Genomic DNA, 15,848 nt, shown 5'->3' with positions numbered 1-15,848 from the left:
ATAAATTTTGCTAGCACTTTAGTTTAGGTCACAATTCACAGTAACAACAAACCATTAACAAACATTACTAGTTTAATAAACCCCTAATTAGATGTTTAATAATAGTTAGGGTCACACTTTACAATAAGGTTCATTAGTTAATGTTAATTAATACATTTACTAACATGAACAAACAATGAACAGTACATTTACTACTGTATATGTTTATGTTAATTAAAGTTAGTTAATGAAAATGCAGTAGTTCATTGTTCTCATTCTCATTGTTCAGTAGTTCATGTTAACTCATGGTGCATTAACTAATGTTAACAAGCATGGACTTGGATGTTAATAATGCATTAGTAAATGTTCAATTATGATTAATAAATGCTGTACATGTGTTGTTCATGATAAGTTCATGTTAGTAAATGCATTAACTAATGAACCTTATTGTAAAGTGTTACCATAGTTAGTAAGGTAGAAGTTGGGTTTTGGGTAGGATTAGCAATGCAGAATAAGATCATACTTTACAACTACTAATGAACAGTTAATGTCTTAATAATAAGCAGGTAATGGGCCAGTAGTTAATAGCATGAATTGGGACCTAAACTAAAGTGTTACCATTTGATAGCAAACAATTTTGACTAAAGGCAAAGTTAAGTCTTGTTATTTGATAAACCTTAAATGCTAAATCAAAATGCAAACTGCTTGCTCATAAATATTTGAAAAACTAACTGAGGGTGTGCAATTTTAATTTCGGGGGGTGAACTCTTTAGCTCATGAATAAATGAACACATTAAACATCAAACATCAAAATAAAGCCTGTACTGATCTGAAGTCAGTACTCCATCTGATATGCCAAACCTTTTTTTTTTTCCTCCTGCACCACATGTCCCTGTTTTCACTATTTATTTTTAGAGGAAATTGTATTTGTATTTTCACCGCAAACCAACACCTCTTGTCATGGGACTGGCACATGTGCTCGGTTTCCTCTGAGGAAGGAAACACACATCAGAGGAAAAAGGAATAGATGCTGAACATTGATATAATTGTAAAGAGCTTTGGGTGTACAGCTATAATCCTTAAAGCACCATATACTATATATCAGTCGAATCCTTCATTCGGTTATTTGTTTATTTATTCATATGCAGACAATGCAAATATCTTTAAAATGCATCTATCAAAAATATTAAACTGGAAATTCTGCCATCATTACGCAGTTAGTCAGTCAGACAGACGGTCGGCCAACTAACCTCTGGTATGCTCAAGCGAGAACAGTGCGGGCGAAAACGGGGCTCGTGAGAGACATTCGAGATACAAAAAAGCGCACACAGCGGCCTCTCACGGATTCGCGAAAACAAAAACTGCAAAAATACGTACCACCAGGGATGTATTTCACAGTCTCCAGAAACATCCACGGGACTACGTTCCAGAACAAGCCTGGGTTGCAATAGATGGTTTAGAACTTTAAGTATTTAATAACTTTGAGAATTAAAAAAAAAAATAGGAACTGGAGTTGTAATTGCCATGGTGTAAAACATGGCCATACAGCTACTGACATACAAAAACAGGTACAGGCGCACTCTCAGACTGACTTCATTTCCCTTTTGCAATTTACTGTTACACACGTGAGCGCGCTCCCAGCCGTGGAGTCATCTATCTCAATCAGTGCTGATGATGCTTTATTAAGCACTCAAGCAGTGGAGTATAGAGTGCAACGGAGAATAGAGACACGACAGGAGGGGAGCAGGTGGTTGGAGAGAGATCTTTAGTAATCATGTCATAAATGCAGCTCCAATGGGACTTGCAAGTCTTCCAACATGCAAGTTTTACATAGGTCTCTTTAAAACAGGATTGGGTCTGCCTGCTCCTAACACTGACTGTCAAATTAGGAATATGGCTCTTTTTTTTTTTGCCTTGCACTTTAGCCAATGGAAAAAATATAGCTGGGTACTACCTATTACCACAGAAATGCATTCTAACAAACTCCCAGTTTCATTTTTATCAATTAATTTAATAAAAGCTGAATCACTTAAATACTTTAAGAGTCCTTTAAGACGGTAGCTAGTCTAAGGTTGTTTGTCCACCATGTTGTAAACATTAGATTGACTACGTTTAGCTTAATGCTCGTATTGTGTTTAGTTTGACTTGTTTTGAACTGTTATGCTGGGTGAAGCACCGCATGACTCTCTCTGGTTTACTCATGGGATGTTTTTCCCTATTTATTCAGTTGAGTTTTATTGTTTGAACTTGTGTGATGGACTTGATTGAAGTGAATTCCACACTTTCGCGACAAACATGTTGCTCACTCCACATCATTCACGTCATGAAAATTCAAAACTTTATCTTTACGCTAATACTTTATTCTGCTTAATTCTGTGGGTTGGTTGGTTAAGTCGGTTTGGTTTGGTGGGTTAGTTGATTGGTTAGTTGTGTCGGTTTGGTTTGGGTTGGAGTGTGGGTGGATTTGGTTGGTTAGTTGGTTGATTGGTTAGTTGTGTCGGTTTGGTTTGGGTTGAGTTGATGTGTGGGTGGGGTTGGTTGGTTGGGTTGATTGGTTGGGTCGGTTTGGTTTGGTTTGGTTTGGTTTGGTTTGGTTGGTTTGGTTGGTTGGTTGGGTTGGGTTGGGTTGGTTCGGTTTGGTTGGTTGGTTGGTTGGGTTGGGTTGGGTTGGTTTGGTTGGTGGTTTGGTTTGGTTTGGTTGGTTTGGTTTGGTTGGTGGTTTGGGTTGGGTTGGGTTGGTTGGTTGGTTGTTTTGGTTTGGTTTGGGTTGGTGGGTGGGTGATTAGTTTGTTGGTTGGTCGGTTGGGTGGAGGTTGAGCGGTTGGTGGGTGGGTTGATTGGTTGGGTTGTTTGATTGGGTCGGGTTGGTTTGATTGGTTGGTCGGTGGTTTGGTTGGTGGTTTGGTTGGGTTGGTTAGTGGTTTGGGTTGGTTGGTGTTTTGGGTTGGTTGGTTAGTGGTTTGGGTTGGTTGGTTGGTGGTTTGATTGGGTTGATTGGTTGGGTCGGTTTGGTTTGGTTTGGTTGGTTGGGTTGGGTTGGTTTGGATCGGTTTGGTTGGTTGGTTGGTGGTTTGGTTCGGGTTGGTTTGGTTTGTTTTGTTTTGGTTTGGTTTGGTTTGGTTGGTTTGGTTTGGTTTGGTTGGTGGTTTGGGTTGGGTTGGTTGGTTGTTTTGGTTTGGTTTGGGTTGGTGGGTGGGTGATTAGTTTGTTGGTTGGTCGTTTGGGTGGAGGTTGAGCGGTTGGTGGGGGGGTTGATTGTTTGGGTTGTTTGATTGGGTCGGGTTGCACTGTTAGACATTTCTGTAAATTACACAGTTATTTACTGTATTTCACCCAGTGTAATACTGCAAATTCCTTTTACGGTAAATAACTGTATTTACCGTTGCATTATGGGAATTTAGTGTGACGTCGAACAACATATACAGCGATGTACTGTATTTGTAAAAATTCGTGTATTATACTGTATTTTCCACAACTGCTTCAACGCCACCTTGCGGCGATTCGACTACTCTGCACCACATTTTGCCTGAGGACCATGGAGCAATTCTGGAGGACAATTTATTAGTGTGCCTGAAGAACATACTGGATTTAACAATTTTTACTCTGGTAAGCTGAGGCAGTGTTTCATTTTACAGAATGTTTTGTGGACGAGAATAGAACAAAGTAAAGTATAAAGTTGGCTATTATTATTTTCTCTGGCTTGGCGTTATTTCGCCCATTTGAGAAATATATCATCTATTAAGATGTTACCTTTATTTAATTTATTACATTAACACTACTATTACTTTAAATAAGACTGTTTATGACTATTAGCCATTGTTCTCGTCATATCTTTTTATTTATTTACATAGGAACCGGTGTTGCAGCGGGTTTTGGTTTAGGAGGGAACCAGAGGTATGCAGACAGTTTTGGAGGACACTTAGCACGAGACAACGGTCCGGCAGAGAGTCTTTTCCCCCAGAAGAATATGAATGAAAGACCATCAAATAATCCAGGTAAAAGCGCGTCTGTCTGTGCTGACAACACTCGACATTGATTTGAGCACCTCTATTAGCATTTGTTTGCTCGGCAACATTGGCTAAAGCGATCTTAAAATGGTAATGTTAACTGTTAGCTAAACTGAGCTAAGTTTATACTGAATTGGACTCAAACTCATTTTAACGTGCAACGTTTAACTTATATTGATTTATACTATATATATTAGATGTTGTGAACTTATTTTTCTCTGGTTTAGAGTAACTTATAACGTTAGCTTGAGAAAATAACATCGCGACGTAACCTATAAGAACGTTAACGTAAATCTATACAATATGCATAGAGGTAAAGTTGGTTTTATATTCGCACATTCGTTCATTTAGAAGACTGTTTACCATGTTACTTTGAATATTCGATCAGAATTAGCATGCCAGTATGACTTGAAATCAACATTAACACTGTTTATTTGACCGTGAGCATGTTGTACTTTGATAGTCATTAGCTGCTAAAATGATTTCGCTATTTAGAGTTTGCAAATAATACTTTTATGAAATTAAATTATTAAGGGGGAAGTCTGAATCTGCTAATATAAAACCAATTTTACCTCTATGCATTATGCTAATAACCACCTTTTTGCTATTTATTGTTTGCTAATTATTTTTTATCACAACTCTTGACATTTGGTTTAACATAATTGTTACCATTATATTTTTTTCTGTTTAGATATGGCACTGGCACAGCAGCAGGTTTTGTCTGAAGAAGAAAACAGCATTTCGGAGGAACATCTTGATCAGCACAGCCTTATGCTTAAAACATAAGCAAGACCAGTAAGCAACCAAGGTAAACAAATAAAAAAAAAGTTGTGTGGAGGTTGTGGATTGTAGCATGGTATTCTTATCTGTATTTTTGGCTTTTTTATGGTCTCAATATAGAATACTGGGAGCCTGCCTGTGCAAACTGGACCTCATACAACAGTAAGTACTGTACATCTATTTGTTTCTCAATATAGTATCGTTACTTTTAATACAAAATGTGTCACATGTTTAGTTGCTAGCTAAATAAAAAATCTTTTTCCCTTTTTTATTAAACCATTTAGTAGAGTTTTTTTTATCTTTGTTTATAATATTTTTGAGCAGATTGAGATCTGTCATGGGTCAGACATTTCAAAATACAATAATTAGTATTGGGATACATGCATTTGTCTATGTATTAAATGTCTTTTTCCCCATTTCATGTTGCCTAAATATTTTGTAATAAATAAAATAATAAAAAATTTTGTATAAATAATTCCAGAGGATGAAACAAAATGCACAGCAACAACCAGAGTGAGCCAGAAGAAGGCAGGAGAAGTAGTGAAGAGAATGACAACCATGAACAACAGTGTGTTACCCTTCTTTCACCAGCTAACTGAGAACTTGGATTAGGTGAGACACTCTCAATAGTTGTATCAGTATTCAGTCAGTTTTAGTTTATTAGGAATACATAAAACAAATAGTCTAATCTGTCCTGCAGTGAATCAACCCATCACAAATGCTTCAATGTTTTTGTAAAACCTTGTTAGGGAAAAAAATAAACAGGACATTCTGGTTAGTTATCTTTTAAACATGGTAGTGAGCAGGTTATGAGCAGGAGCCAGTTGCTCAGTACCAGCTGAAAACTAGCCCAACCTAGCTGCCATGCTTCAAAATAATTAACCAGTATATGATTCATTTTTTTTAAACAAGCTTCTTCTATGCTTATGTTAGTCTGTTTGTCCTTATCCAGAGTTCTTCATAATCCTGGACTGGGCCAAATCCTGACCAGATGCTGTGGTGGTCATGGAGGAGTGAATCCTAAAAGACACACGTGATCAATGAGTTTCCGCATTGCTCCAATGGGCCAGCCTGACCACCCGCTGGTGAACTTTCAAGCCTCCGGTGCCTAGACTGCGGCCTTGCACAAGTTTGGCTAGAGGAGAACTGGTCGTGTCCAACTGAGCCTGGTATCTCTCAAGGGATTTTATTCTACACTTTCGTCAGTTGGTGAAGTTTGTTCCATGCCACTGTCGCCACTGGATCGCTTGGCTACGATTGGTGGATCGGTGGATTTGCTTTTCAGTGTTTGGACTTTCAGCAGTGATATTTACTGCTTCAATTCTGAAAACTGGACTGAAGCAGCTTCAATTTACAAGAACTTCTATGTTAAGCTGCTTTGATATCATTGATCTACATTGTAAAAGTGCAATAGAAATAAAGATGAATTTGAACATGTGAATTCAGACCTTGTTGAGCATTTGACACCAGAATTAGTAATATTTGAAAGTTGGGTTGTTTCTGAGTCGGCTAATAGTTACAAATATTTATTTTTCCAACAATATGCAATTCAGAAGTTTAAATTTTTATTGTACATGTAAGTTCTAGTGCTTTGTGTGATTTATTTATTTTTAATGTGTTGATTTTATTGCTTAATGTAATTTTCACACATTTTCCTTAAATGCTTTAAGCATTATTAATGTTTTAAAGAATGGAATATTTTGTAATTGTGTCTGGTTTAATGTCAGTAGTACTTAGTACAATTGTTTTTTTTTTCTCAACAACATGCAGGTCAGACACTTAAATTAGTTTTGTACATGTATGTTAATGTGCTTTGTCATTTTCAATGTTTTTTTTCTTAAAATAAAATATTTTGAATGATTGAAATGTAATGTTTTTACACATTTTTAAGCTTGGGTTAAGCATCTCCAATGTTTTAAATAAAGAGTGTTTATTTTGTTAATATTTTGTAATTGTGTCTTTTTTAGGTCTATAGTATTAAAATAATATTAATAAAATTATATTATAAAATATTTAGGACAAAATTAAAAGGTTTACAGTAGCTAACTGTTAACTTAGGTTTTTACAGTAGTTAACCATTTTCAGACACTACGGTAACATGCTGTAAACGGATTTACAGTTGTATACTGTAAATCTAAAATACAGTAACTTACTGGCAACAGTGTTGCCAGTAAGTTACTGTAAAAACCCTTTGAAATGTCTAACAGTGTGGTTTGGTTGGTTGGTCGGTGGTTTGGTTGGTGGTTTGGTTGGGTTGGTTAGTGGTTTGGGTTGGTTGGTGTTTTGGGTTGGTTGGTTAGTGGTTTGGGTTGGTTGGTGGTTTGGGTTGGTTGGTTGGTTGGTTGGTCTGGTTTGGTTGGTTGATTGATTGATATTTTGTGACCTTCCTCATTTAAAATCATGAACGTACAAACAAAGACACTGATTTGTTATAAAATGGATGTCAACATCAAGACCTTCAGTTGCCATACATTGTGGAATGGTGCGATGCAGCTTCAATCTGCTTTTCCAAGTTGAACCTCAAATGTTTAACTTTATGTTTTATGTTATAATTGAGCTTCAAATAGACACTTGACATAGAGCATTTTTATCAGAAACGTAAAAAAAATTTCAACTTGAAAAAACATTCTGAGCAGCAGAAAAAGACTCTGGTGGTGGCATTTTAAAATAGCCCTCAAGACTCCATAGGATTATAATGTAAAGCAGATGCTTTCAGCTTCAAAAAAGATGGCAAGTGTGAACATAACCTTAAAGCTCCATTTTACAACCCAACAGATGTATAGTACTTTCACAATTTGCAGGTTTCTCCACCACTATTGACACTTTAAAATGTTTAAACTAATTTAAACTGGATTTAATCTGTATTTAGCTAAAACCGAACGTTGGATTGAATTCACTTCGGCAATGGCTTATAATGTTTCAGAAGAACACAAGTTCAGACAAGAACACACACTGAGAAATGGCTATTGTCTCTACCCCCTCTTATTTTCTCATTGCCTTTAAACCAAACCAAAGCCTTTTGTTCTCTCAGAATAAAGTCTTGCATTTCAGCTGCTAATTGTAAGTCACTGTTTGGAGTTTCTTGTTGAATGTTCATGGTCTTGATTTCTATGCCGTGGATCTTTGTTTGTTTCCTGATTGGATTATTATTATTAAAATGTGCTGCTCATCTTTGCCTGGCATCCCTTGATACAAGTGTGTTCTGTTTTCCATCAAGAGCCATGCACATTTCTGATGATGTAAGATGTAAGCAAAATCACCAGAATCAAGTGAGTTTAAAACCATCACACTTAGACACTTTTTGTTTGCTTGTTTTTTTTTGTTTTTGTTTTACAGCATCATGATTCATTTTAAACCTAAACCTCTTTCTCGCCTCGGCACTGACAGCATAGCAACATCACTTTGGCCTTCTTTCCATTGATTTTATAGTGCTGCAGAACAGTCAGCAAGGTGACAGGATCTTGACCTTCCACTAACAGTAACGCGGCTCTTCAATTACCTGTCACCAAGCCAGCACTTCTAGGGTAAGCAGACTAGGTTGTCTTTCAAAGGTCTTTCCTTGTAAAAACTTAAAGAACAGTGGAATTGTTCAAAGACAAAAAATTATATAAGGTTTACCAGTTCGATTTTTGTAAACTAGCTCACATAGCATATCAAGTCAAGTCATGCTTGATTGCTTATGTGTGGACATACAGTGGAAGGAAATGTCAAGTCTTGCAGGATCAATTCGAATGTTATCAATCGATTGAATAGGCGCTATCAATGGTTATCAGCTGATAGAGCTGATATCAGCTGATAGATATGGGCCAGTAGGGGCCTTCTGCGCCTACTAGTACTAGTAGGCGCAGAAGACTGTAATCATCCATCCACATGATTAATCGGCTACACTAATAGAGAAGACTCCAGATCCAGATCTGTTTTTACATTACTGTGATGGTTGGGTTTAGGGGTGTGGTAGGCGTAGACTTTAATAAAATACAATTAATGAGAAATTTAATAAACAATATAACTTATTCTCTTGATCAATCAGCTATACTAATAGATAAGACTCTACATTCAGATTTGTTTTTACATTTCTGTGATGGTTGGGTTTGGGGTTGGCGTAGGGGTAGACATTAATAAAATACAATTAATTTATGAATAATATAACTAATTATCTTTAATTTCCGGCCGTATGTGATCTATAGCTGATTAATCATGTGGATGGATGACTACAGCCTTCTGCGCCAATTAGTAGTAACAGAAGGCCCCTACTAGCCCATATCTATCAGCTGATAACCACAGATAACGCCCATTCAATCGAGTGATAACATTCGAATCGGCTGGCAGGACCATGGTGCTACATAAGCAAACATAATTATAAATATGAACACAACACTGGAGGTAAGAGCTATATCAGACCTATACATAACTACATACTGGAACGGTAATCTAACTTATACTGTAACTCTACACATAACCTAAGACAGACTTTACAAGTATTTTTCCATAAGACAGAACAATATTGTGCAAGACACTGTGCAAAGTAGCTATTGCAGGTTGAAGAAAACAAGTAGGGAAACATGACATGTTAACATGCCTGAACATAATGGTCATACATTTTGGGTTGATTAATTGTCAAAGAAGAGTTTTAGTCATTTAAATCGTGATCATTTACTGGAATCCAAAATTAGTAAGCTTGCACAATTATTGTTTATTCATTTTTCCTTCATTCATCAGGGGTTGCCACAGCGGAATGAACTGCCAACTATTCCAGCATATGTTTTGCACAGCGGATGCCCTGCAACCCAGCACTGGGAAACATCCATACACACTCATTCACACTCATACACTACGGTCCATTTAGTTCGGAGCGCCCGGAGAAAACCCACGCCAATCAGGGAGAACATGCAAACTCCAAGAAATGCCAACTGACCCAGTTGGGACTTGAACCATCGACCTTCTTGCTGTGAGCCACCGTGTTGCCACAATTATCATAGTTTATTCATTAATTTTCTTGTCGGCTTAGTCCCTTTATTAATCCGGGGTCGCCACAGCGGAATGAAACGCCAACTTATCCATTTTTACACAGCGGATGCCCTTCCAGCCGCAACCAATCTCTGGGAAACATCCACACACACATTCACTCATACACTACGGACAATTTAGCCTACCCAATTCACCTGTACCACATGTCTTGGGACTGTGGGAGAAACCGAAGCATTTGGAGGAAACCCACACGAATGCAGGGAGAACATGCAAACTCCACACAGAAACGCCAACTGAGCAAAGGTTCAAACCAGGGACCCAGCGACCTTCTTGCTGGAGGCGACAGCACTACCTACTGCGCCACCGCCTCGCCATTATCATAGTTATCTCAAATAATTTCGATTAGATCAAATGACCACTTTCAATCAATAACTGTCCTACTCCACATGGCTATGCTTATCCCAATTAGACCGGCACCAAACTAACAAATGAATGCAGATCTAAGCTTTCCCGTTAGACAATAGGTTTATTTTAAACCTACAGTATGTTTTAATAGCACTGAGACATATCATAAATTTGGAGATAACGAAACATACCAAGATTTTAATAATGGTCCCATACAGCCGTGCAAACATATAATTTTGACCCTGATGTCTCATGGTAAAACTGATCCAGGCCATGTTTCCCAAAAACATCATAAGCCCAAGATAAAATCATTGAAAAAAAGCTGAATACATATTACAATTATTACCTGCTCACCAAATGAAAGTATTTCATGACAATTGCTGCTGATCCTTAAGTGTTTAGAAGTTTTTGAAGTCCTAAAGTGTATAGTAAGAAGCCAAGCATGTGCAGCCACCTGCAGGAGAGCTACAAAATTACATTTGAAGAGTATATTTTGTATATTATATATGCATATTATTTTTATTACTATACAACATACTGTAAACATAATCTTTTATGAGTGTTGCATGCATTGTGGTGGGGAAGTTGTACTTATAGGAATGATCCCTGGTTGATAGAAATAACGAGAAACGAAACTTGTTACAACAACATTACAACTTGTTTTTTGTGCATTTTGACAGTAACACATCTTGGTCACACTTTACAATAAGGTTCATTAGTTAATGTTAAGTAATGCATTTACTAACATAAACAAACAATGAACAATTAATTTACTATAGTATTTATTAATTTTAATAAATGTTAGGGTCCCACTTTATATTAAGTGTCCTTAAGTACTATGTAGTTACATCAAAAAATAAATACAATGTACTTACTGTGTTTATAATGTATTTGAGAACACTTGTGGTGCTTTTGAGTTGGGATAGAGGTTGGGTTATGGACAGGTTTGGTGGCATGGGTAGGTTTAAGAGTGGGTTAAGGTGTAAGGGATGGTCAACAGTGTATTTACAAATGTAAATACAAAGGTTAATTACAGATGTATTTACATACATGTATTTATTCAAGCATAAGTACACAGTAAATACATGTATTTATACAATTAGTACATTGTAACAAACTATTAAGTCCTGTGTAAGTACATATTAGTTAAGGCCACTTAATATAAAGTGGGACCAATGTTGGTTAATGAAAATACAGTTGTTCATTGTTAGTTCATGTTAACCCCTGGTGCATTAACTAATGTTAACAAGCATGGACTTGAATGTTAATTAATGCATTAGTAAATGTTCAATTATGATTAATAAATGCTGTACATGTGTTGTACATGATTAGTTCATGTTAGTAAATGCATTAACTAATGAACCTTATTGTAAAGTGTTACCCACATCTTTAAATGACAGTCCCCTCTTCATCCTCTCTGACACAATGTGATCCGCCTTTAACATTTAAGGATTATTTGCATTGTCATTACAGCACAGCAGAGCTCCATTCATTCATTTTACTTCGGCTTAGTCTCTATTTCAGAGGTCGACACTGCGGAATGAACTGCTAACTATTCCAGCATATGTTTTACAGACATATGAACAGACTTCTTCACAATAACTTATTTTGTGTTCAACAGAAGAAACATTCATTAAGGTTTAGAAGCAAATGAGGCAGAATACACAATAGGTTAATTCTCATTTTGTGTGATCTATCCTTGTAATGAGCAAGCTTACACTAAAATCACACTAGAGTTTGTGCATGCGAAAGGGGGGAGGGGGGGTATGTTAAACATGATGATTAGACATTTTAAAAAGTGAGGTCATGTTTTGGGTAATGCAGTGGCGCAGTAGGTAGTGCTGTTGCCTCACAGCAAGAAGGTCGCTGGTTCGAACCTCGGCTCAGTTGGCGTTTCTGTGTGGAGTTTGCATGTTCTTCCTGCATTTGCGTGGGTTTCCTCTGGGTGCTCCGGTTTCCCCCACAATCCAAAGACATGTGGTGCAGGTTAATTGGGTAGGCTAAATTGTGTGTGTGTGTCTGGATGTTTCCCAGAGATGGGTTGCTGGATAAGTTGGTGGTTCATTCCGCTGTGGCGAACCCGGATTGATATAGGGACTAAGCCGACAAGAAAATGAATGAGGTCATGTTTTGATCTTCGATTGGTCTCACGCAGTCACGTGATGTGATTTCGCAGGTCAGAGTTCACCAAGTAGAGGTCTGCGTGGGACTAATTTTTTAATCCCGCTCCCGCAAGGTTTTATTCCGTACCCAATCGCTCCCGCCGTACATTCAGCCTAAAATCATCCTGCTAAATTTAGATCTGGTTTCCAAAATCTAATTTTTAAATTGGGAACTACCAAAAAAAAGAGAGAGAGAGAGCAGATAAAACTGTAGGTTGTGCAAGGATTGTAGAGATTGTGAGACGCGAGTGCTGCCTTAAACCCGACGTTCCAGTCTTGTGACTGCTAAAGGGTAAAAATTTGAGGTATAATCACATCATGAAAAGGGTAATATTTTTTCATTTGCATTTATGATGCATGAAAAAGATTCCCATACATCAGACTTGCCTGATGTGGGTTTCCCAACAGTGAACTGAGCCTTTTCTAATGCAGCCTGAAGGACAGCGCATCTTCACTCTGCTCTCTCATGTTGGCAAAGCCCACTCTGAGGACTGTTGTGCAGATGATGCGCACACAGACTGTGTGAAAAATAAAGCACATGCAGAAAGCCCTGGTCATGCATTCATCATGTGTAACAGGCTGTACCGGTGCTCAATAAGAATGAGGAAAACACAGATATGCTGTTCCGAAATAATGTCAGAACCCGAGAGCGTTATATTGTTAGACTGTGCACTCCTGTTGAAATTACACCAGAGTTAAGGCTCGTGCACACCGGATCGCTTTTCGTTTGTGTTTATCGTCAACGTTTTTCGAGACGTTTTTCCAAATTCAAACCCAATTGATTTTCACTGGCGTTTATTCTGAAATTTATTCCCATGTCACAAGAACTCCGGTCGGGCCCTAAGGGAATGCAGCCTTCTATCACCAAACTTGAACTGTGAAACCTGTCGCACGAGATTGCATTTCCGGTCTGACGCATTCGCATGTATATGAATGGAAGAATATAGGGAGAAAAGTTTAGTGTGACCACGGCTTTAGTAAAAATTCCCACAGTCCTCATTTAAATAAGTATCCTTGTTAGTGTTAGTTTAATTACACAGGTACCATTCCAATAAATCAATCAATCAATCAACCAACCATAACTCTTAAAGCTCATATACATTCACTTGTAGCTTTAGATGTAAACAGCCATGACCCTTAGATCCATTGTTAATGGGAAGCAATCCACTAGTATTCACTGCTGGTAAACATTACACTTTCTTAGTCCTCGGAGCAATCAATCAGCTTTCTCTAATAAATGCAGCTCATTGATGGCTTTGGCCCCTGATTAAACAGACCAATTATACTAATTGTTATTTTTACATTGTGATTTTAATGGGCTCAGATCATTGATATGTGAAATCATTAACTACAGTCATATAAGGTTATGTTGATTCTTCGCTAAAAGATTTAGATTTTGTTTTGACAGCGGTCAGGACTTGGGTTTCAGGAGGAATACTCACAGCATTTGTGTGGGGGAGTTTAGTGAGAGAAGATAAACATGTTCTTTTAAACCAATGTTTCATGTGTACATAGACAATACCTGAATAGTATTTTGTCAGTCTAAGGCCCCGTTTACACTAATACGTTTTAGTTTAAAAACAGCATTTTAGAATAAAAACGATACGCGTCCACACTGGCGTTTCACTCAGGGTTTCTGAACAACTTTCCATCTACATTACATTACGAGCTGTGCTCGTCTGACTGTTCATCAAGGATCTACTGCTGCAGAGGTGTGCTCGTTTTTGTGATTGTTTTAGAACTTCCGATTCAGGTGCCTATGGGAGAAATGACTAGAAATACCAAACAGCAGCAAACGGTCAAACTACTCGCTCTACAAACATGTGTTTGCATGGCTATACAGACAAAGTAGAATGAATGGAAGTGTATGAGACTGGAAGTCTTGAGCCAAAATAATTCAAATGGCTGCGCCCGCTCGTCTGCGGAGAATAAGGTGAATATCTATCACCATATATTGGTGATAGATATTGGTGGAAACGTTGGCTGGCTTGGTAAGGATTAGACCCAGTGACGTTCTTGCTGTGAAGCAACAGTGCTAACCACTGGGCCACCGTGGCTCCCATCTAGAAAAGGAGGAGGAGTTGGGGTGGAAGGGGGGATTCTTCAAAAAGAAGATGGCTGTCATATGGAAATTGGGGTATTTATAGTGGCTTAGGAATCATCTAATTGGTGAATCATAAATTAAATAATGCGGGACTGGCTGCAAGCAATCATAAGCATGTGAAATTAGTTAATAAATAAATTTCACTTAGACAAAGTATTGGGCCTTTTGGGATTCCAAATGTGAAAAACACTATTAGAACAGAACAGAAGGCATCAGATTAACCCTAACGGGATCGTCATCTGTTGCCAAAAATACATACAGTTTGAATTATTAACCCTCCTACATTAAACGTAATAGTTTTAATAACTCATCTCTAATAACTGATTTATTTTATCTTTGCCATGATGACAGTAAATAATATTTGACTAGACATTTTTCAAGATACTAGTATTCAGCTTAAAGGGACATTTAAAGGCTTATCCAGGTTAATTAGGCAAGTTAGTGTAATTAGGCAAGTCATCGTATAACAATAGTTTGTTCTGCAGACTATCGAAAACAAACAATGCTTAAGGGGGCGAATAATATTGACCTTAAAATGGTTTTAAAAAAATAAAAACTGCTTTTATTCTAGTGGAAATAAAACAAATAAGACTTTCTCCAAAAGAAAAAATATTATCGGAAATACTGAGAAAAATTCCATGCTCTGTTAAACATCATTTGGAAAATATTTAAAAAAAAATCACACAAGGGCTAATAATTCAACTTCAGCTGTACATGCTTTCATTAGCAGCGCTTTTCACACCAAACTATCAAATGACTGAGATAAATCTTATATAGTTTCACAATTAATGACGACTTAAGTATAACCAAATGTGGCTCAGGGTGTCAGTTTAATCGCTGTAACAAAATTCAAACATTCCAAATCCCAGAAGTCTCTTGGAATGAAGCAAATGACAGCTGCTGGGCCTCTTAAATTAACTTCCCAAACTCATGTTGAGCATGCTCATCTAAATGTATGTGTAGTAATGGGGGACGTGAGGGGGAGCAATTAAACCAAGTCAAACCAGCCGTCTTGTTTTGCAAGGTTGTCATGGTTATGACTTGTAGGGCTGCAGCGAAGAGACTGTTGTGTTTGTGGAGAGGAATGTGAATGATGTGCTTGTGGTGAAGGGCTTGAACATTTCTCAGAGCTGTGTTGCTGCCTCAGAACCAGGAAAGCATGAAGATTTGTGGAAAACAGTTACTGGGTGGAGAGTTGGTTAAAGTAAGGTAGTTTTTTTTTTTTAAATGATGTATCGCGAGTGAATACTGATGAGCTTTAAATCTGCTGTCAAGCTAGAATTTGAGCATGAAATTCTGTAAAAGGGGCAGGATAAAATAAGATGATGCGATCATTAACGATTGCTCTATATTTTCTATTTGTCCACAGAAGGGTCACATTTTGATCTTCTACTGGGGCTGTTCCATAAACCAAGCTTAGAGAAAAAGCCAGGCTTTTTTTGG

At 37.5% G+C, this 15,848-nt stretch overlaps 1 long non-coding RNA gene across 3 annotated transcripts; it reads left to right on the top strand.

Annotated features, from left to right (window-relative positions):
* Positions 1 to 3,803: 3,803 nt before the first annotated feature.
* On the top strand, positions 3,804 to 6,169 carry LOC137495536 (uncharacterized). 3 transcript variants are annotated; one of them, XR_011015377.2, is made up of 5 exons: positions 3,804 to 3,974; positions 4,678 to 4,794; positions 4,887 to 4,928; positions 5,248 to 5,334; positions 5,719 to 6,169. It is a non-coding gene; the product is annotated as an uncharacterized lncRNA (long non-coding RNA). The 3 variants fall into 3 exon arrangements; XR_012406972.1 differs by lacking the exons at positions 3,804 to 3,974; positions 4,678 to 4,794 and having other exon boundaries at positions 4,801 to 4,928; XR_012406973.1 differs by lacking the exons at positions 3,804 to 3,974; positions 4,678 to 4,794 and having other exon boundaries at positions 4,801 to 4,928; positions 5,248 to 5,378.
* The last annotated feature ends 9,679 nt before the right edge of the window (positions 6,170 to 15,848 follow it).

The sequence above is a fragment of the Danio rerio genome, chromosome 5 (assembly GCF_049306965.1).
Source record: "Danio rerio strain Tuebingen ecotype United States chromosome 5, GRCz12tu, whole genome shotgun sequence".
NCBI classification, from domain to species: domain Eukaryota; kingdom Metazoa; phylum Chordata; class Actinopteri; order Cypriniformes; family Danionidae; genus Danio; species Danio rerio.
Note: the sequence above shows the minus strand (reverse complement) of the source record. Positions and strands in the feature narration are given on the sequence as shown.